This window comes from Buteo buteo, chromosome 17, assembly GCF_964188355.1.
Source record: "Buteo buteo chromosome 17, bButBut1.hap1.1, whole genome shotgun sequence".
NCBI lineage: Eukaryota > Metazoa > Chordata > Aves > Accipitriformes > Accipitridae > Buteo > Buteo buteo.
In genome coordinates, this window is record NC_134187.1 from 29,104,099 (window position 1) to 29,126,884 (window position 22,786).

The 22,786-nt window shown below is 39.7% G+C and overlaps 1 protein-coding gene across 7 annotated transcripts in view; it reads right to left on the reverse strand.

Annotated features, from left to right (window-relative positions):
* DIP2B (disco interacting protein 2 homolog B) overlaps window positions 1-22,786 on the reverse strand; it is a 70,225-nt gene that overhangs the window by 41,073 nt on the left and 6,366 nt on the right. The window contains exon 1 of one of the 7 annotated variants that reach the window (XM_075049489.1): window positions 7,179-7,196. The exons of the other annotated variants lie outside the window; for them this stretch is intronic. The gene's annotated coding sequence lies outside the window, so the exon portion shown is untranslated. Of the gene's footprint in view, window positions 1-7,178; window positions 7,197-22,786 lie in introns of those variants that run through there. 7 annotated transcript variants of the gene reach the window in all.

Genomic DNA, 22,786 nt, shown 5'->3' on the forward strand with positions numbered 1-22,786 from the left:
ATAGCTCAGTTAAATTAATCCAGCTCACAAGAGAGGTATGCTGCCAGTGTAAGAAAAGTACACCTTCAAAAAAGAGCTATACAAAGACTATACGCCAAAAGGATAACATTTTGATCGACTGCATGAGCTACAAAATCCACCAGCTTTTCTGAGATTTGCCTCTCCATCTTCAGAGGCAGTTTTAATTCCCCACATTTGTTCATTTGGGTAGCAAATAGACCAGGGTGACTGCCCCTTCAAGAAAAACAAACCTGCACAGAAAGGGGGAAGGCTTTTTCCTTATAAGCCAACCCACAGATTTGTTTGTAGCTTGTTATTTTGTGATTAATTTCTCCACAAGATTTAATTGGACTCTTGACATCGGCGGTTACACACTGTATGTAATAAAACATGTGCCACAGAAAATTGTTGGAACTACTAAGGAATACCAGTACATTATGAACAAATACCAGCACTCTCAATGTAAGTAACACATTCTGTTTTATGTACTGGGAAGCAAAGTATTCTCTGTAATCACTTGCTCCACACTAATATCCTACCAATAAAAAAACCCCTATCCTCACACGAATGCCAGACTTACGGTTCACAGTTGAAAAACAAGAAGGTAACTCAGGCCAAAACACTGTTTGCAACCTTAACTACCGTGCAATGCAGATCATTTAAATTATTGCTTGAAAAAAAGGATTCTCTGAGCATTAGCTAATTAAAAAAATAAAAAGCCTAATGCTATTTGGCAAAAGCAGGAAAGTTCCAAGTAGCAAAATTCAAGCAACAGAAATAAGGGCAATAAATTCTTGGGACTTCCCTACAGCACTGTGTCTTCCCACTGCTGAATTTCCAAGTAGTTTGTTTAAAAAAAATAATTAAAAAAAAAATCAACCATTATTTTGACAAACAGGTTGACAGTCTCAAGCACCTGCCTACAGGATTAGAAAGCATAACACTTACAATTTTAGACTAGCCCTACCAAAGTGGAACTAGGCAGTAGGGATTGAAAAGGTTAGAAGAAACAGATTAATTAGAGTTCTTTATTTAAGGGTAGGCATCCATGCAGGTTAGCAACAGAATACAATTATCTGAAATAAAGGTCCAGCAAGACACAGGGACTAAGGCTCTCAGAAAAAAAGCTTGTGTGTAGGCATGGGTGACAGGTGTAAATTCATCTCAATAAAATGATGATCCGATTACTACAACCACAATAACTGTGCCTAAATTGACATCTCAAGTCTTGGAAGGAAGTGTTCCTTTAATATGCTGCATGAGTGCAACGAATTTATTGTATAAAGCCTCTTCTCTCTGGTCATACATAGTTCAAATCTGTATCAGTCCACTGAGACAGAAACCAAAGATTCACTAAGGGAGAAATTTTCTTTCACCCTATTCCTTTTCTGCTGATTTACAGGAAATGGAAATGGCTAGATCTGAACATAAATGTGGACTTCCTCACCAAATATCATAAATTACTGCAACAGGAAGAGAACCAAGACAATAGGACTGCAATCTCAAGAACCATTCGCTCCTACTACATAAACCTGGTAAATCATCAACCCTGCTTCCATGAATTAAACGCTTTGTGACATTTGGTGTGCTAAATTCTTCCAGATAGCTGAAAAAACAACCCAAGAACCACAACTCCTCTCTACACAGATGCAAGACACAGCACCACAAAGAAATCATTAGCAAAGCAAATGAGAGCTGACAATTTAGCTTTAAAATGGTGCTAGTGTTTGTTCATTCCTAGGAAAGAAATTACAAACAAAAACACGTACTGCTGAGACATTCTTTTGGCCCTCTCCCAGCTACAACTGTTTCTGTTCGGCTGTAGTCTGTATTTATCTATATCCTAAGCTAGTCATGGTTGTGCCTCCACATGCTGAGAAGGCCCTGGTAAGGAAATTGAAGTCTGGTCAAAAGAAAGCAAAGCTTCAGCTTCTTTTCAGTCAAGACCCTTTCGCTATAACCAACCGTAAGATTCCTGTATGTTGTGATCTTTCCTAGCACCTCAAAATGTGATGTCAGGAACCTTTAGGCTTTGGGTGTTTTGTTTTGTTTCTGGTGTTTGTTTTTTGGGTTTTTTCGTTGGTTTTGTTTGTTTGGTTTTTTTTAAAGGACACACAAGAGTAAGCTTAAGCTGCTGATTGCTAATGCAGTGGAGGAACTGTCTTTCCTTGACACCTCTGCTGCGGTGACAGCAACCATCAGCTCACATGCAGTGACGTCTTCAACTTCCACAGATAACCAGTACATTAGCACAGACTGAAGTGTAAATACAGCCCACCACCACTACAGTCCAGTTCATCAGCTCCACACACTACCATTTTTCCTCACTATGCTAGCCAAACTCATAGTTTTTCCACCCCAACCAATGCAAAGCTCTGCTACCACCTTCACTACTCACAAAGGTTAACTCATCCCAACTCACAAGGAATTTTCTCCTGCAGAGCCACCAGCTCAGTTTTCCTGCTCATTTTCAGGTATTTGATGGACCAGCTCCAGCTAGCTTCATAGAACAGGTTCTCTGGCACGCAGGCCAGCACTGGTGTTGCATCGCTTCAGTAATTCCTCATCTCGCTATATATCACAATACTGTTCCCCTCTTTCAACCCTCTCTTCCTTAATCTTTTCTGTCTTCTGACAGTTTTAAAAGAAGAATTTAAAGAAATCCTACTTTTCAAGACACAGCAGGTCTTGCAAATACACAAGAGATACCCTTCTGTGGATACAGAGTAGGAAATAACTCTAGATTTATGGTTTGCAGAAACAAGACAAGTTCAATCAAGGAGCAATGATTTTTCCTCACTTGGGACTCCTGGACAATAGTCCTGACTGCAGACACCTCTGATGAAATTCAAGAGGCCCTGCTTGTTTGTGATTAAACAAGTATACATTTGAGAAACAGAACTCCCTAGAAAAATGCAAAAAATGGCTTCTGAGATTCTTTTTTCATATGATTCTCCTAATTTCTTGAGAGAAAATTAGAATTCATCCTCATGACGCAAATCCAATCTGGATGTTCTGACCATTGAGAGTGCAAGAGAAAAGACAAATTCAGCAATGACAGAAAACAGAGGGGTATGGGTTTATACAGAGCAGAAGGAAGCCCAGTGAACTACAACTGATCAGCCTAGATGTTACACCTATATTCAAATCATGCAATAGAGAAGCCTGAAACTTCAGGAGTCTCACCGCCCTGTGACGCCAGGCTGCTTTTTAGCAATTAGAGTTGATGATCTATTCTAAACAGTGGTGCTCAATCAGTGCAAGGTGGTAACACCAGCTAATCCTGCTACACTCAGACAATACTCCTCTTTCAACATCCTTGCTCCCCTTCCCCCCATGGAATGAGAACACTGAATCATTTACTGTCTAACAAAACCATAATTACTACAGTGGAGAAATTAAGGAAAATGATCACGTAGTGCACAGCATCTCCCCAACAAAGACTCCAAACACTTGACTGTATCAAGTAAAAGATTCAAATTTGAAAGTAGTTTGTATGCATTTTTAAAAAATGTTTGTATGCTTTAAAAAAAAAAAAAGTCAATGTTTCTAGCAGTTTATGCTAACAGAGAATCATGGAAATGCTTCTGGTACATCCATTAGCCCCAAAACACAGACAGCTACTCTATTTAACAGCAAAAACTGTAATAAGATTGTAACAAAAATAAGGAAATAAATTCTATTATCACCACTGCATCTACTTCTCAGGTCTCACCCCTATCAATGACCTCAACGACTTTGCCTTTCTTGCCTACTCCCCTGCTTGATCTCTAGGCACATATGACAGGTAATGTCTCCCTGTAATTTTATCATCTCAAACTTGTTCTGAAAGAATACAACAAAAAGCCTGGTTTTGCAGAGCTTGATTTTGCATTTCCTGTCCTTGACCATAAGTAGACACCAAACCGGAGATACTGAAATCCAGAAGCATAGCTGAAAGTCAAAAATGTTCTTTTGTTGCATGCCACTTCCAGATAAGGTCTTTCAAGTGCGTTTGGAAGCGTTAGGCGACATGTTTGAGAAATTCAAAATGAGGAAGGTATGCATTTTAGCAATTAAGACTGTCTCAGTTATGGCCTAGGCAGAAAATAGTTATCAAACCAATCAGTTCAGCACTTCAGTAAGAAATGTTGTTGCCACTCATTTATTTATTTTGCAGCTAGATATCGTCTTTCTTCCATTTCCTGGAGGACTGGCAACTTCTAGACACCCCCACTCCCAATGGTTTTACCAAGACTTAAAGCTAGGATGTTCTCAACCCCAGGCTTCAGCAGCCCAAAAGACAATATTTAAACCTGTTTTCTAAGGCTGTGTGTTCAAACAGACTATACCTGTTAAATGGTCTTGCACTCCTAACACTCTTTGGCTATAACTTCAGCACAAAAACTATGTTTGAAACAAGTTTAGACAATTGCCTCTTTCTGTTTGAGGCCAAATGATGACGCAGCTTCAAAGATTCCCTCCTCCTTCCTTCTGGTGAAGCTGTATATCAGGTTTCCTCCTTGAAGACAATACCAAGGTCTGCAAACTATACAGTCTTCCAGAAAAAAGTCACTGATTTCTTGAAAGAAATAAAGCCTTACTCACTCCATATGTCAACCCCGCCCCCCCAAAAAACCAAACCCAAAACCAAACAGTAAGAAAAACAAACAGAACAGGTTTGTGCTTTGCAGTTTCCCTTTAACAGCACCATTCTGTTCCCATTAAGAACATGAATAGGCTACTGAAAAAAACAGCAAGTCGTACAAAGCTGTGTTTGTTAAGCACAAGCATTATACTGCTACAGTTTCAGTACTAAAAGTTTCACAGACAGATCAGCTCCAGATTAATTTATACACACAGCACAAGTCTACTTGGCTCCAGCACTGTGGGCACTCTGTTCCACAGTTTCAAAAAATCTTTTCTAAGGGCTTATGAATGTTGCTTTACCAAATTAAAACTATTTTAATCTCAACATTTATTATTTCAAAAGAATGCAATTCAAGATTAGGTTTTTGCAGCATGGTCTATCCTGCCTGCATACATGGTCATTGCCAGACTACCACACTGCAGAGGTCTGGGTCTGTGTCATTTAAGGTCACAAGGTGTACTTTACCACAAGTCATCTACTGTGTGCCTTAAGTCTTTTTTTTTTTTTTGTTATTTTACCTTTAAACAATAAATCCAACTACTGAAACTATACTGAAGAATCTCTTTATCTTACAACAGCATTTCAGAGTTCCAGATGATCCACTGTCCTCGATTCACCCATCTGGGCCCATGTATTACGGGTAGTAATCTTAGATGCCATATGTGATGCATCACCAAACTGGGTGAGCTAAGGACAGAGTTCAGTGTTCTTCGTGTGCGTGGGCAGGGGGTGACCAATGAAAAGGAGGTGTCACCAGATCAACTTCAGCCAAAGACCCTCCTTTCCCAGCAAAAAAGACAGACACATATGGTAACTTATTACCACTTCTGCTGAAAATGGCACTATCCAGGGTCAGCAAAATGAGTTCTCAAAGGCTTCTCAAGACTGGGACACTGAAAAATGCTTGGAAGCCTACCACTGTAAATAAAAGAGCCTCTTGTAGACGTACTACACTTTTGTTGATTATTCTTTTTGCAGCAGGCATGAGAACATTCTTACATGCGACTGCGTGTGTGGCTTACACAGCATCAACATGACCCTGGTATTCTCAGTGGTGAGTTTCTTTAAAGAACTTCCCCAAGTAAGTTGCTCAAATGACCATGAAGCCAAACTTCAAGCCATACATCTAGTTCATTTGTATGTAAGAACTAAAAGGCCAGAAATACCTCGCCTTTCAGATCCTAACCTGTGACAAAAGGATGCATAATGCACTTGCGCATCAGCAACTCAAATCACACAATCAATGCATGGGTAACATCTACCTTTACAAAAGGTAAAATGTTTTTGAAAAGGTTCCAAAAAAACTCTTGAAGGTAACCCCTTAAAACCTTTAAATACATCACTAAATTCTGTTAACCCTGATAACGCTATTAAATACAGGCTCTGCTCACTGCCTCTAATAAATATCTGCAAAATACAATCATTTAAGTCAACTTCATACGAGATATTATGTTGCAAAGTGCAGCCATATAAATTTTACATGTTACCCATAAAACCAGCACATGCACATAAATAGCTTAATCCCATATACAAATAATAAATCTTGCATGTAACCCCATCCTGGGAAAAAAAAATAACCTTTTAAATAGCTACAACTTGTCATGAGGAAAAAATGCATTCTCCCTTCTGAATGCTACAAAGGACACAAAACTTTGTCACAGGCTTTGTCACAAATAGGATTTTACAAAATCCATTCAAGAGAAACGTTTTCATCTATTTTTAATAAGTAGTCAATGAGAAGAATGTGGATTTAGATGTAGGAGCACTTAACAGTGTTTATAATACTAGTCCTGCATCAGAACAATACATTTAAATGAGGAGAAACAGAAAGCGTCACATACAAGTCCTTATGCAAGGACTAGCTATACTCACAGTCTGAGCCAAGTAAAAGCAAGACAACTCACAACGCATTTAAAAAACCCAGATGAAGCGATTCTGCCCTGAATAATACTCTTTTCTGACTAACCTCCTGGTCACAGACACTAGCAGAAATTCACATGTATTAATCCTCAGCACAAATGCACAGACCTAGCCCTCTACCACTAGACTGAAACCAAAAGTTTCCCAGGAAATGACTAAACTTTATGCAAGAGTAACAACCCTGTGATTCAGCACTTATTCAGTAGGTAGGTACATCATAGTCTTCCTTAAGGTAGAAACTGAATTATTCGAACAGTGAGTGCTGATAACCTTCTCTTAGGAGTTGTCTTTCCAGCCCAACTACAAAAGATTACACATACATAAACTCTTTGCCTACTGTAAACAGTATGCACTTTCTCCATGAGACAGACCAGTGTGGACTTTTCCAAATCAAGTCTGGTTTTAGCCCAGGAATAAAAATAAAAACAAAAACATGCAGGCACCCAAAGACAACTCTGTATCTTGCTGCAAAATACTTAAGAAACACATAGATAGCCACCCACAATAAGAAAGCCAAATGGTACCTTCCCTTGGGTTTACCACAATCTGCAGTAAACAGCATTCAGTGATGGTCTAGGGCTCTGACACATGTGGTGATTGATTAAAGTCAGATGTATGAAGCTCTTACCCCACCCGCAGCCATCAGCGACACCACAGTTTCCAGTCCAAGGTATTCAATGAAACCAGACAGTTCCTGGCACTTATTCTGCACCTCGGTTCCAGGGGAGGACGGGCCGTCGCTGGGGCTGTTTTCCTCTCAGCTCTCTCACACAAAAAAACCTGATCATATTTTTGCAGCCTTTTGTTCAGCAGCTAGCATGGCCATACAAAACCATCAGATTATTACCACAGTGGATCTGTCTGGGATATGATTAAAACAGAAGTTACTATGTGTTTGAATCCTATGCACAATTCCTATCACCTACCCTTTGATGGCTCTCAGGTGACAATATTTAATAATTCTCCTGAAACAGGCTTCAATTTTTCTAACATAAGCCAACTGCCACAGCTACTCCTTTCTCTAACTCTCCTCCAAATCTGACACCATAGTAGCAACACCTTGCCAAACCATCCAGAAAAGCAGTTTGGATATGCAGCCCATTTCAGTCCAACTGTACCTGAAGTTACTTTTCATAATTCAATTCTAGATTCTTGAATAAGATACAAGAATGGGAGAAGAAAGAAGTTAAGAGCAATTATTCCCCTATCTGTTGATCCAACACAGTGCTGCTCACACAAAGTATTCAGGCATGGAAATGCAACTCTGACCTCCCTTTAAACACAGTGTTAACATAGCACTAACCTAGTTGGCATGTCATACTGCACAGTAGCACAATAATTATGTATTTCCAGATGGGAAAATGCTATTCCAAATCATAGTGCAATGAGCTTGATGATTATGCATGATGAAACAAAGAAAGATATCTTGATGAAAGCATTAGCACTTAAAAGATCACTGCCCAAACAAAAATCAATTTAAAAAAAAAAATCACAAGAATGATTTTTCAAAACTAAAGAGGTGAGACATCTATCATGACATGTTTTCCCAAATGCCTCCTACCCTGGTTTTCCCAAAGAGGTAGTACCAAATGTGTATTTATAAGGATATCACTCCCATTTCACAGAAAAAAGCAGCAGAGAAAGTGATGGCTGCTCAAGAGAGCAAAATACATTGTTTTTCCCAAAGCACTGAAATCTGAAACACAAACCACAGTCATTTTACAGCATTAACAAGTGCTTGCTCTAATATATATAGTTACTATTAAACAGTATTAGTCACCATAGTAGGAATCCACTACTCAAAGTAAAAGCAATACAATTATTAATCTCTTACCCAGCCTCAAATTAGTGTACAACACTAGTAATTTGACTTGCGGAAACTCCCACCAAATTCCAGAAGCGTACCTGACAAAAAGACAGCAGGCAGACTCAGTGAGCAGCTATGAAACTGTTCCTGGTTTTGCTATTCATTTCTTTTAAGCCTGACTAGTGGGAACCAAAGCACCTTGTTAAATAACCTTAAACCAGCTCTGCACATGATAATTTAAAATAACCCCACCTCCATCTCAAACACAGTTCTACAAAACCAGAGCTATATTCAAGTTAATGGGAGGCTGCCCCACGGAGCAATCCTTGCTGCATACAAGAACAGGAGTCTGTACAGGCTCCTCTATGCAGAGATCAGGCCATCTTTTCTGGATTGAAGAGTACAACCCATTCAAGTTGGTTACAAGCTTGGGAAATCAGATTTAAATAGAAAGAGCAGAAGAAAAATGTACTGTACAGCATGGCATAAGAAGTAGATTTCGGGCCCTGAGCTCAGTAGGGGCTGTGTTAAGCTTTCAGTTATGTTTACATCAGCAACCATGGCTTCTTGAGGAATTTCACTGCTAAGGAAACCATGTTGGCATGTCACCAGCAAGCCTAAGAAAACCCATTATTCTGTCAGCTGCAATGCTCTTTACAAGAAAGATCATGCAAGGAACGACTTCTGTTCAGGGCTCTTTCGGCATGCTAAAGAAGAGTCAATGTCTGCTTCAGAAGCACTTTGTTCAGAGGCTGGATAGCAGGATGTGGCAAGATCCTTGTTATGTGAAAGCCTTTAAGCTGTGTGGAAGATCAAAATAATAGGCAAAACGTACTATAGCAGCAAACATGAGAACCCTCAGAGCACAGCTCAACAATCCAGCTGCATGTTGCAAATCCACCACAAAGTTACTGATCTTAGCTACTTCATTGGAAAATATACACCTCTTCCAGCACACCAATTCCTCCTTCATAATTCTGCAAACTAATAGCTCTTTAAAGAATACAGCATTCAATTTTTGGTACCAAGTGGCCCTTGCTCTGTCTGCCTTTAAGTAGAAAAAGCATGCTATTATCATAAAGAGAAGGAACAGTCAATTTACTGGCCTCGTTATGCAGGATATCACAGTATCAGACAGATATTTCTGTCATGCCAAAATGGCAAGACCCTAAACATGTGTATTTTTCTTGCTCTGTATCAGTACGTCACCACTGTCATAATATATTTTCACAAAACTGTGTACCCTTTCTACATTGACACCAGTGGACCTTGAACCTAAACAAACAGGCTTAAAAGTAAGAAAGATCTTATTCAACAAGCTATCTCCAAAACCACAATTACTACTTACAGTGAATTTTCCTATGGTGGCGTCTCTAAGGGTGCAATATCTCCTTTTCCAATTTAAATAAACTGAATTCTCAAATGTCTTTCTTGTAGAGGGAAGGAAGTATGGAGAAATCAGTAGGATGATTTAAGAGCACACAGTCAGCAACTTGACAAAAAGAAAAATAATGCAAACAGAATGAACAAAAGAGCTTACAAAAAAAGATACTGCAATTACAGATATGATTTAGTTTGAAAACATAAATCTTTGACAGCAAATTAATAGAGGAATTATTTACAATACAATGCTTCCAATATACTGTGTTTATTACAAAATTTGTCACTGCAACCTTGTTAAAGAGGTATTTCTGAGATCACATTTTCTCTTCAAAATTTCACATAATCAAACTCTACATGAGAAAATTTCTATCTTGTTAATTTTTCATTAGTGAAAAACAAAGCAGAAGATAACAGGGGAGTAATCACAACAAATGATTCTAAAACCACCTTGCTTGAAATTCTCAGTGAGTGGGGAATTGAGGCTCTCAATAAAACAAAAAACAGAGGATGACACAAAGCTTTGGACAATCACTGCTTTGTTTGCACAATAACTACAATCTCTGCAGCAGTCTAGATAGAAAGGCTGAGAAAACAGCTCATCTGAATTCTTCCCTAGTTCCGGTCTACCTAGGCCAGTGTTTCTGGAAAGCTGCTTTAGTATTCCAAACTGCTCAGAAAATCTGACAGCACTCCACTCCTCTCTGAAAGGTAAGCTCTTCTCATTACAGCAGGCACCCTCTCAACAGGCCAATGACCAGTTCTGGCGTGACCTGATGTACACACAAAAGTAACTCCCTTCTGGAAAAGCAAAGCTATCACCATGAGACAGATTAAAGCCTAATAATCTCACTGACAGAAGCCTCGTGAAGAACAAATTGGACAGCTTCCAACAACACTGTCTCCACTTTAGAGGACTGCAAAATAGGGACTGGCCCTAACACAATACATATGACACTTGTAATATTAATGAGTCAGCCCTCTAACTACACACAAGAGCTGAATATCAATGAAAAAGGAAGCGTGTTTTACATCTGGCACCTGGCATATCGGAACAGCAAGCAAACACTGCTTTGCTGGGTAAGCAAACACCTAAATACAATTACTCTCAAAATTGTTCTATTTGATTTTGACGCTTCTGCACTCTGTTCCCACGAAGGCCAGAGACATTTGATACAGTGGAAATAAACTCATTGTGGTTTATTTATAATAAAAAGGGAAGAAAAACAAACATGTTCCTCTAGAAATGACACAGCTTTCAGCAGGTAAATGAAAAACTCATGTTGGTAAATTCAGCGTTAAATTATCAAAAGACAGAGTTAGCTGTAAACAAATTCTTTTAAACAACAGATTGACTGACCCAGCAAACACTAGCCAACTGGAAAGAAACATTAACTGGGAAACAAAAATGGCCTCTGCCAGAGGCCAGAATGCTGACTGCATTTCCCTTTTGTTGTTTGTTTCCATCTTGAATCACGAACACCAGGTTTCAGGAGGCTCAAAGTGGGACTCAGTCACGGCTCGGAGGGCTGTCAGCTGAAAAGCATAAACTCCTGTGCAGGCCTAATCAAGAACTTGGTGAGTACAAGGCAAAACAACTATGAGCTTGTGTACTGAAGACAGCTGCACAGCCAGAGTGAAAAAAAAAACCAATCAATCTCTAAACTGGTTCCAAATGTTTTTCAGGCCAAAGTATCTCATGCATTGAAAGGGAAACTACCTGCACCAGATCTGCCCTCATCACCTGCACTCTTCACTTGAACAAAATATCTTGAATTTGGAAGAGTAAAAACTTTATGACTGAGTAAAAGGTAAAAATTTCACGGCATATTTGCACTAACAAGCTGTCATCTCTCCAAGACCAAATTTACCATAAAAATGGGTCAAAAATTACAAAATATCATTTATATAAACTTCTAAACACGTAACAGCAGCGTAAAAAACTGCATTTCAGCCCTAACCAAGTCAAAGTTGAACACTTCCTTGTCACCAAAACACCCATGTTGGCACTGCCAGCTTGCATGAAAGCAACACAGGGCTCGAGCTGAGAACAGAATGATTTCTGTCATGGCAAAACCACTTTGAGATTCAGAAGTCCAGCATCAGTGCCTCGTTATGTATGAAGCGGAGCGAGAGAACAAGCAGTGGCAGAGTACATGCCACTGAGGGTTTCTTTGAAACCCACTATTCCCCACAAAGCACAGCTGACTGCATCCATGTTTGTCACTGGAGAGTGACAATACAGACTAGTCTTTATAGGCAAGAAAAAGCATTACTTGGATGTGATACAGTATTTGCTTGGCTGGATTCTGGCTGGAAAAAAGGAAAAACTGCTGGATCTATTTTATGGTTAAGTTTATGGCAAAGTTACTTACAGAACAGGATGAGCTTCTTGAAAGTGTTTCAGTCATAAATCAAAACAAATAAAACCACTTTCCATATTGTAAGTTAATCAGAATGCTCTCTCAAGTTGTCCTCACACACACTACCACAGGGAAGAAAGCCTGACAAATCTGCTAAAAGCTTTAAAAAGCCTAAATTAAATATTAATATTCTGAAAATGATGAAGCCAGCACAAAAACATGTCTCCTCTGCCACTCCAGTTCTGTATAGCCCAGAGCAAGAGATGAAAGATTTCTTGCAAACAGTGATGCCCAGATGGAATTATTAATAAAACAGAGAAAAATCCAAGCTATAGCTGTACAGGTTGGGAACTGCAAGCTGTCTGAAAAAGCAACAACCAGCAAAACGTATTCACAGTAAACTAGTAACAACAGTTAATTGTTATAATGCCAACTAATGAAAAGCAAGAGACAAAAGGTTATCAATACTGCATTGGCCTTACAGTTACGTTTAGCATGATGAGAAAAACTTGTGCTGAAGATAAAGTCAGAATTGCTCCCTTAAAAGTCCCACTTTTGATGCACATGCATTCAGAACACTCATATTCAAGCTAGGCACCTGGAGAGACAAGCGCATTAAGAGGAATATATTCAACTTTACTTCAGAATTGTGCTTTGACTCTTATTAACCTCATGACAGAAATCTCCATGATGGAGAAGTGCTCTGGTAGCACTGCCTTACAGTAGTTTAGGGTTGGTTGGTTTTGCTAGTTAGATATTTTGTGTTAGATGCTTCCTCATCTTTCAGTTACTTAACAGAACTATCCTCCATTCCCTCCAATTTAAGGTTAATAGCAACCTAGAATGACTTGCCAAAAGCTCCCCAAAAATCTTTTAACTGAATTATGTCATCCATTACTTAATTATAATGAGACCATATTTTAATATTTCATTCTGCAATAAATTTAAAACAAAGGTGACCGTGCAGCTTCTCTTAGCAATAGCCTATCTCCCTCAAAGGTGTAAGCAAAATTACTTTAAATAACAAACTAATCTTTATTGCTTTATTTCCCATTAGCACTTAATTCTAACAGTATTAGCCTGTTTTTATTACTGTTAAAAACCCCCCATGTAACCCCTCCAACTTACTCATCTAAAACAGAAGCTTGAGACTTTGAACTCTGGTTCTCGCGGGAAAAAATCCTGAAGTGCTAGCTAATTTCTCTCTAGGGACGGACAAAGCAAAATCTAAGAATATACAACTCTAAAATGTCCAGGAAAAAACCCAAATCAACAAACAAAAAACCAAGACAAAACTTAACAAAAGCATCACCTGAAAAAGCAAGCTAAGAATTGCAAAGGGTGCTAAATTAGAGTCATTTGTGGGGACACAGGTCTCCGATTCCACAGCATGCCTGTTGAAAACAACATGATGGAAGCCACAAATGAATGCAGGTGCATAGGGCAACTGCAGATGTTTGGCAAAGCTGCTGCTTCAGCTCCACAGTATGACCTTGGCAAAGTTATCTGATGTCCATGGCCTAATTCCACCTCTATTTCGGCTGGTAAAGAAGGCAGGGACTTTCCTGGCCTCTCCCTCTAACTCAGGGACTGCAGGTGTCCTACCTCTTCTAAAACCTGGAAATCCTACAGAATACTGCGGTCTACCCACCCAAAGATCGCCCTAATTGTAGTCTTGCTCCAATGGCTTACAATCCATTCCAATATCCGTGCTCTCTACTGTCTTGCTCCAGCATGATTCATTATCCCTCTCCAGTCCATTCTGCATCATTCTAGATAACAGTTTACTTCCTCCTTGGCCACACAATCTTACGTTAATATGAGATCCTCCACCATATCACATGCTAACTTCCCCAGCCTTACCACTGAAGAGATGAGAATTTAACATTGCCTTTCGTTTCCGCATGTCCGCTATAAATGACAACATAAAAAGTGCTTGTATATGAACCATCTGTTACTATGCCTAATGGAGCCATAATCACTAGATATCAACGATTTCAAAGAACACTAAAATGTGTATAAAACCAGTGTGTCAATGTAATAATATTAACAGGGAGATGCTTGTATCTTTTTGATAAAATATTATATTCACAGCAGGCTTTGCTTTCAACTACAAACATAATGGCCTTTTTATAGCATTGTGAAGCACCACAGACAGTACTACACAATTTAGGGGGACGAGGGCAGAGCAGGAAGGGCTAAGGATGTGTTGACAGCAGTAATTTAAGACAAGATATTCTGCCAAGAAAGAGGAACTAAAGAATTAAAGTCTAAATAGAAAGCTTGCAATTAAGCAAAAACTCTGAAAAAGCAGGACTGTAGACAACAGGCATCAGTTTGGATTGCTGCCCTCCAATTTGTTCAGTAAGACTTGTCTGCTGACTCCATATGTTTCATATAAGTAAAATGCGTGGCATGCTACGTAATAGTCTCTTAAGAGAAATGATGTTTGGGAAATAAAGCAACCACTTCTCTTCAATATCCCTTGTACAATAGGATCATTTCTTCTTAAGCATTGGGCATTCTAAAAACGCAACACAGTACAGTACAAAAAATATAGAAACAAAATAAAAAAATAAATTCCTTGGGGTATCCTAGCGTAGATCTTCCTACCAAATACAATGCTGACCTGCCTTTTCAGTGACAACCAATATGGAGCATCCATAAAAAAACCCTTGTAGGCTGTAGTACCTCAGACTCTATTCAAGAAACTCTGGAGAGATGTTCCCTCTTACCCCAGCTAATTCTGCTGGAGGAAGACACAGCAAAATTTCTCCTGAAACCCCAAAGTCACACTTGGGTAGCTACCATCTCCATAAAAACACACAAACACACAGAAGCCATGAACTCATGATGTGCTCACAACCTGACACCTTCATCACAGTTCTCTGAAGCATGATACCTGTATCAGTTGTGCTGTGCACAGATATGATTGAATATTTCATGTTCTAAGTTCTAAAAGGAAAAAAAAAAAAACCCCTAGCCCAGAAATGCAGTCTCCAAGAAGCCAATCACTCAAATACATAGGCAGTACTGTACCTAGCAGTCCTGATGAGACTGGCCTAACAGCCATAAATCACTCCAAAATCTTTTCATGCAGAGGAAAGGGAAATGGCAAAGCAACACAGATTTGAGAGTGAAAGCATGCCCATTTCTAATTTACTTGGTTGCACTGGTTTAAAATTGACGTTTATTTTGATACTTGAGTTTGTCTCTCCTTCTTTTATTTCAGCACACAGCAAGCTGAGAATGAAGAATTTATCATATGGAGAAACCAGTCATGCAGAGGTAGACACCTTTCCCAGAGGTAATGCAGCAGAGCCTGACCACTGGAGACATCTTCCTCCTTGTGATCAGAATGAAGTCACATATGGGCTCTGAGCAGTTCAATAAGAGACCGGTTTTGCAAGCGTTCTTGCGCAGAAGATGCTTTCCTCATGGTTTAGTTTCAACAGATGGGTTAAGTGCTATACTGACAGACCCACAGAATGAAAATCCTGAGAATTAAGCACAAGATCTTAGCATTCAAACACAACAACCAGGGCCTAAAGAGCTAATGTAGACTGACATGCAAAAGTGTGCAATCATTTCCATGCGGCTGCCTTCATCTTCTTTATATATGAGGCCAAGAAAGCCCCTGGGGCTGTACTAGTGCCTAAATGGGCGCAGGTTTCCTTTAGTCTCTAACAAAGGCTTTAAGCAATTGGCAAGCTGCCCTAGCCTAGCTGCCTTCTTCCTTTTCATATGTGCCTCCATCCACAGATAACGCAGGGTGGCTTTGAATTTGCACCCTGCACAATCAGAGGTAAAGGATATCACAGGAAACCCAAGTCAGCTTTTCCCCTCCATGAGGTAACTCCCTGGAACAACCAGCACAGTCTTTTTCATTTACGTATCTAACAGTATGTAACACTTAAATAGTAGACAGTATGTTCAAAGCTCTAACATTAACTGGTTTAGTGAGTTAAGATGAGAGATGCTGTCTGCAGTTGCTTGGGGCAGAATGTGCTGAAGGAGCAGAAATCTACCTTTCGACTAGGAATCTATGAAACTGCTTCAAACAATCCCTTTAAAACATGGAAACAATCCAACAACTGCTAGCTTACTCTGATGTGACAGTAACTCTTGGAGACTTTTTGTCACATTTCACCCACAGAAAATCTAAGCTATTCTTAAATAGCTATTCTTGATAGCAGATTTACAGAAAAAATCCCAGCTCTTACATCTCCCAGATCTCTCTGCTTCACTAGTTCCTTTCATTCTTCCTTTCTTGGACTATTCTGCAGGCTATCCTCTCGTGATGTCAAGTATTCAACAGCAATACTGTTAATTTTGTTAAGACTGTCAGCTCCTCAATCCAGATCCCAAGACAGACCCATAAGCAGCTGTACCAGCACAACGGAGAGGTTGCCACTTTGTACAGCAAGAGCAAAAAAAAGTAGCAAACACATTCTAAGCTGTGCTGTTGCCAGATCTTTCATAACCTGAAGCCAAACTCAATTCTAATGGAAGACTATTTACTCCTTCCCAGTTCTCCATGCCAAGTCTCTCCTTTTATCCTTCTGCCCAAATAGTTCTGTCTCTGTTGAAGAGGAGTGTGCCTGCAGTGCCGTACAACATGTCTGTGTCTTTCACACCATTTTATTGTTCACAGGAAGGTATTCTGTAATTTTAAACAAGAGAACATAAGAAGTAATTATTTCCCTAAGAGAAGACGCCAAGTTATGGCATCTTGCATAGCATGGAGAACTTTGTCACCATCACCTACTTTACTTCGTGCCCCCCTCCCTTGTTGCTTTGCTGAGTCCATTTAAATCTCTGGAATGTGAAAAAAAGGAAGCATCACCCTTGCTACAGACTCAATGTATACGAGAGTGAGCCTCCATAAACAAGCCCCAGAAGAGCTGCCAGTACATGAACCTTTATTTCTATTTGGCTTTCCCCATCAGGTTCAATGCAAGAAATTACTTTCACATCACAGGGAAATGAACAGGTTGAAAATCATGAGCTGTCACACTGCAACACTGATAAACCAAGAAGGATTACTGCAGGTAAGTGTGCGTAAGACAAATCTCTACAACTCTTTTGAGCCAGAGGATCACATTTCATAGGCCACATACAAAGCCCAAAGGACAGCAGTCAGTACAAAAGAACAATGCAAAGCAAATGGTACGTGTTTGGACAAGAATCAAAAAACAAACCCTAACCTCTGTTAAAAAACCCTTGGAATTAGTGACAGCCACACTTAACAGACGATACTTCAGGCCCTCCTTTAGGGAGCTACAACAGAAGAATTAGAATCAGAGGAAGGAGGGAGAAGAAGGGTCCAAATTTTCTTTTTTCTTTAAGTCTCATCTGAAAAATAGCTTTGTTCAGATTTATTAAAAATCAGCTTATCCACTGTGAAAAAGGGAAGAGACACATGCTATTAGGTGAGTAATTACCCAGTAAGACACATGACAGTAATCATAATACATCAAGTATGATTTTGCTAGATCCAAATGCTTTTCTTTATGACTTCCATGCTATAACCAGATACTACTAAAAGTGTTTTACCAAAGCTTTGTACGTTTTGATACACAAAAGCCAAAGGGTAATTGCGTCTTCCTGTTTGCTGTTCTAGCCAGACTTTTTTTTAAAGGCCTACTGCAAAAAGAATTGCCTTGAAAGCCTTCCAAGGCAACACCAATTTCAAGGTTTTGTATTTTTCTGATTTTGGGGAAATACGAGAGCAAATTAACTATGCTCTAGCACAGGCATCCATGCCTCTGGTCAAAATTACCAAAACAACGTTCCTAAGTCTTTAACATTAATGGCGACTAGCCCTACACAATTTTTACATGCTGCAATTTTAAAACAGGACTTAACAAGTAAAGTGTATCAAACACAGGAATAACTAAACAGAACAGCAATGTTTGTTCAAGGTTTCTAGGTGTGGCTGCAGCCAAGACATAATAGGATTATTTATATCTGAGTCATTTGCTTTGTCTTCATCCACGATTCTCCCTGTTTGGGACTCAATAATTGACTTTTTTCTGCACCATAGGACTTTTAAAATCCAGAATATTTTCAAGAAGGACTTGAGAATTTAAAACAGAGAGGAGAAATACCACAAGTACAGTGGGTTTATATCAATAAGTGTTCAACTGAAACATACTATCACTGTGATAGCTAAACTTCAGATTACCTGAACATATAGAAGAGCATGCAATATCCCAGCACACTGTACAGACGTCCATTTACTAGTTATCAGACTGTGTGTTTCAAAGTCTCTTCCCTTGAAAGTGACAATGTACCCTCATGTATGGAGCAGAGGGCTGAGTGTCAAAAGATCTCAGATCTGCGCCTGGCTTTGCTGCTGGTTTGTGTGACTGAGCAACTCACCTCACCTCTGTGCATCTCAGCTTCCTGTCTGTGAACTGAAAATAACAATACTTCCCCCTTTTCACTGTAGCGACTTCCAATCCAAAATTGCTTAAGTATGGAGGTTTTCATTCCAACTACAATAAGAATTGTTCTTTTTTTTTAACCCACAAGGGATCACTTAAAGTTTCTGCCCTAAGAACAAACACAGGTCTCGGTCTCAAAAAACATTTACATGAGCACTTTACTATTATGAGATCTATTTTTTGCTAACACAAGACAGGTTTCAGTTTTGTGTTGTTCAGTATTTTTTTCAGGATTGCCACAAAAGCTTAAATAAACTATATCAAAATAACTTATAATTTGGCTACCTACAAATGCTTTCACTGCTCATGAAATGAAGTAAATGGTTCAGTATTTTTTTTACGAAACAAAGCTTACATTCCTAAAAGTTTAATCAATTGCCCTCTCCAGTTCGCCAAAGTTCACAGCTTTACAAAATGCAGAGCCGAGGCGCCTGTGCTCTCCAAAATGGAAAAGAGCAAGGTGCTAAGAGGTGAGAGTATCTTGAGCGAACACTGTTGCCAAAGGCTTTGTTATGAAACCAGGGCTGTAGTTCTTGAGGACACACCATAGGAATATACATGCTTTTCTCCAGCTTAGAGACACAGTACAGAGTCAACTGAAGCAAACTTTTCAGCAACACCCTTCTCCTTTCACATACACAAACAGCACTGCAAGAAGCCCTGCATTTATCCAACCAAATGCCATCAAGTACCTTGCTAGAACCACACCTATGGGACACGTAGCAATCTTTTTTTTTTTTAATGCCAGAAATGGAACACCTTTAATAGGCATTTTCTGCTTATATTCCATTAAGGGAAGAAAAAAAAAAAAAGAAGACAGCATAGTTTAATAAGCTGCAGATCTGTTTATCCCTCTACCAGAACCGCTGAGGATCAAGAACCTTTTATCTCCCGCTCGGATCACCTGACTCAGCTCTCCATCGCACGGTGAATAATCACAGGCTGGAATTTGCCATGTCACTTCCCAGCTCTTCGGAGTAACTCTCCTTCTCCTTACCACAGTGACAATGCACATTGTGAGCAGGAATGTCAGCTGCTGCTATGCAGCACAAAACCATGCTAGCTACACATCTTGCCTTCTTGACAGAAAGGCAAAGAGTGACCTTTTACAACTGTTTGTTAGCTTTGCTCATACCTCTTTCTAGAAAGTAAGCAGAAAACTTCAAAGCCTCTTTCCCCTCCTCAGGGTTTCTTTTGGCTGGTCAGCTTATCTATGTGATCACTGTTTCCAGAGAAGCACACAAAGCTTCCACAGTGGGTAATTACAGCAAAAGGTGATGATGAATACGCAACCACTAGGCAAAGAAAACAGTCTTATCAGGACATCCATACTGACATACATGCATTCGGTGCTGTTCTCAGTGAGCAAATCACAGTATTTCCAGAAAAGGTGCTTCATATTGAAATGGCTCTTCATGTCAAAGATTAATCAGCACTCTAAATGAAGAGTTGATGCTTTAAAGGTAGAGGTGGGACAGCAGGCAACACAAAACCTTCTTTAACACATCCTCATCTGACTACCCTTTCTGGAATGATGGCTGTGCGGCTACGGAATGAAGTCACACATAGGGACAGGACCTGAAACCAAATCTTTCAACTCTCAATCTGGTGCTTTATCAGCTGTGTCATTCCCACTTTAGATCACATCCTTCCAATTTATGGCCAACCAAATGCCCCATCACCACTTATCTTGTTTGTATGTTCCAAACTTAGCACTTCTGTAATCTCCCATGACTTGCCCCACACAAACAGCTTGTCTTCTGGTCACCCCTTCCCACTCTCAGCAGCACAGCTCAACACCCCACCCAGTCACCCACAGTCCATCTTTGCAGCAACTACAGCAATGGCTCATACGGAAAATTATTAGTGGGAAAATAATTATTCTTAGCTTCCTGTAATGAAATTCATCAGCTCAGAAGGAGGAGCTGGAAGTACCACATGACAATCAATTCCCAACAAAACAGCAGGCTTTGTCTGCAGTACGGAGATGCACGTGGCTGCAATGACAGCGGTGTCCTCCCTCTGCAGGGGAGCTCTATCAGGAGAGGCAGGGATAAAGCAGACTTCCTCCAGCAAGTTACCTATGCTGCTCTCAGAGAAATTTATTGTGAACTTGTATTAGAGGAACACCAGTGTTGCTACTCCTAAATAAATTTTCTTAATGCAGAGTGAGCTACAATCTAGAAATACATGCACTAACTCAGCTTCTTTGCAATTTATGCTTTATTTCCAGTAATAGGACAGTTTTCAAACTCCTTTAGGACTAAGGTACAGGAACAACACCCCTGTTAAGAGTGAGACAGGAAAAATATCCCAAACAATCCCCTTCCATTGCTGCACTTCAGACCTGTTGTTTGACATTAGTCCTGATCCCAGAGGCAAAATGGGAGTGCTTTATCCACTAAGTCAACCAGCTCCCACGGCTATAGCCATCCTAAATGGAATGCATTATTCCTGCATTAAAACATATGTTTTTCAAGGCAGCTAGCCATCCGGCTGTTCTGAGAGAGATTACAGAAGACCTAATTTTATCAGGCAGGGATACAATTCTCCTGGTTGTTTTTGCTCCCTAGGGACATGGAGCTGGTGAAAGCAGGTTGCCTGACTGCTGGGGAACAATTCTGAGAGGCTCAGTTGCTGATCACTGAGGCAGTAACTCACATCCTGGGTTCACAAAATATATTAATGTATGCCCTGTAGGCTCTGCAGGCTCCCATCCCCATGGAATTCAAAGTCCAGAAAGACCTAGTTTGTATCAGCAATTCTCAAGTCAACAAGAATTAGAAAAAGTTTATGTTGGCAGAGAAGTGCTAAAACTTTAAGCAAGCTTTTTTTCTTTTTCTTTTAATCAGCTTAAGTTACACTAAATAAAACAAGGTGTTTGCACACAAAAGCAGCAGGGAAAGTTAAGTTACTATTACATTGACTATCTTTGGTATAAACATAATCTCTCCTGCCTGTGTTTATTCCAAGTAGTGTTTCAGAAACTCTCAGCTTTGAAGTTTAAAAAAAAATGCAAGCTGATAAAAATAGGCATTTTGCTCAAAAAATATCCAGGCGAGAGTAACAACCCAGCACTGGCAAACATTATTCAGAATGAGAAATACAGGTGTGAGGCTTTTCCCAAGACTTTTCATCAAAATGTAATGGGAAAATTCGTGTAGCAGATGGAATGCTGCTGCCTGCAGAGCATCCGTTAGCTATAAATCACTGTTTCCTCACACATGGTGCAAATTTAAGAGTCTTCCATTCAAATTAATAGAATGAGACATCCTGGCCTGATGACTCTTCCCTGATTTCATAAGCTCTAAGAAAAATTTTGGATTGAATCAACCTCAATAGAGGAATGCTTCAATTCCTCTCTCTATTAATCCAGGTCCAAAAAGCAGCTGAGCAACACACTGAGAGATTCAGGAAATTCTTTTTATAACTTTGAGACATACAGTTTAAAGAAAACCATTTTAAGAAATTATCTTAACATTGTATTTGAAACAAATGAAAACAGGATGCTATTCAGCTTCTGCTTGTACCTCTGGGACTTCTCACCATTCGTTCACTCTTTGGCTTCTGAAACTTGCCACTGAATAAACATGATAAATCCAATGAATAGAATGCTTCATGACAAAAACTAATCAAATAGAGGGAATCAGGAAGGAACGCATCACCATTTCCACAACATTACCAATGAACTAGAAACACGAGGAGTCCTCCGTCGGCATACTTTCCTATGGAGCTCCAAGTATTGTCTAGTTAGATGCACATTTGAAAGACCAGCAATCCAGCTCCATGCAGTTATGCTACCATCCATCACATTTACTACTTAATATTTCATGCTACAGAATTTAAAATAGAAAACTGAAGATCAGTTATCTAGGACACCGCAAAAAGAACACCAAATGCGGCTTTAGTGCAGATATGTCAGGCTAACAGGTCTGATTAACATTTCCAGCCTAAGCATCCAGCTGAAACTGCAAATACCACCCATACTAGAAGTAGTAAGAATCACAAAAGACAAACCAGGAACCACTGCTACCAGATGTCCCCTCCACCCAACTGAGGAAAACTGGTTCTAACTCTAGCAAAGCTTCAGAGAAGCAATCAGGGAGGAGGTGAAGGACTCTCTTTAAAGCCTCTAATTTCCTCTTCTCCCCAAGGCGAAGGGTCAGAGCTACAGCTTTTACAAATAGCCCCAAACTCGGTCCTCCTTTCCTAAATATAAAAGGGACAACACAAAAAT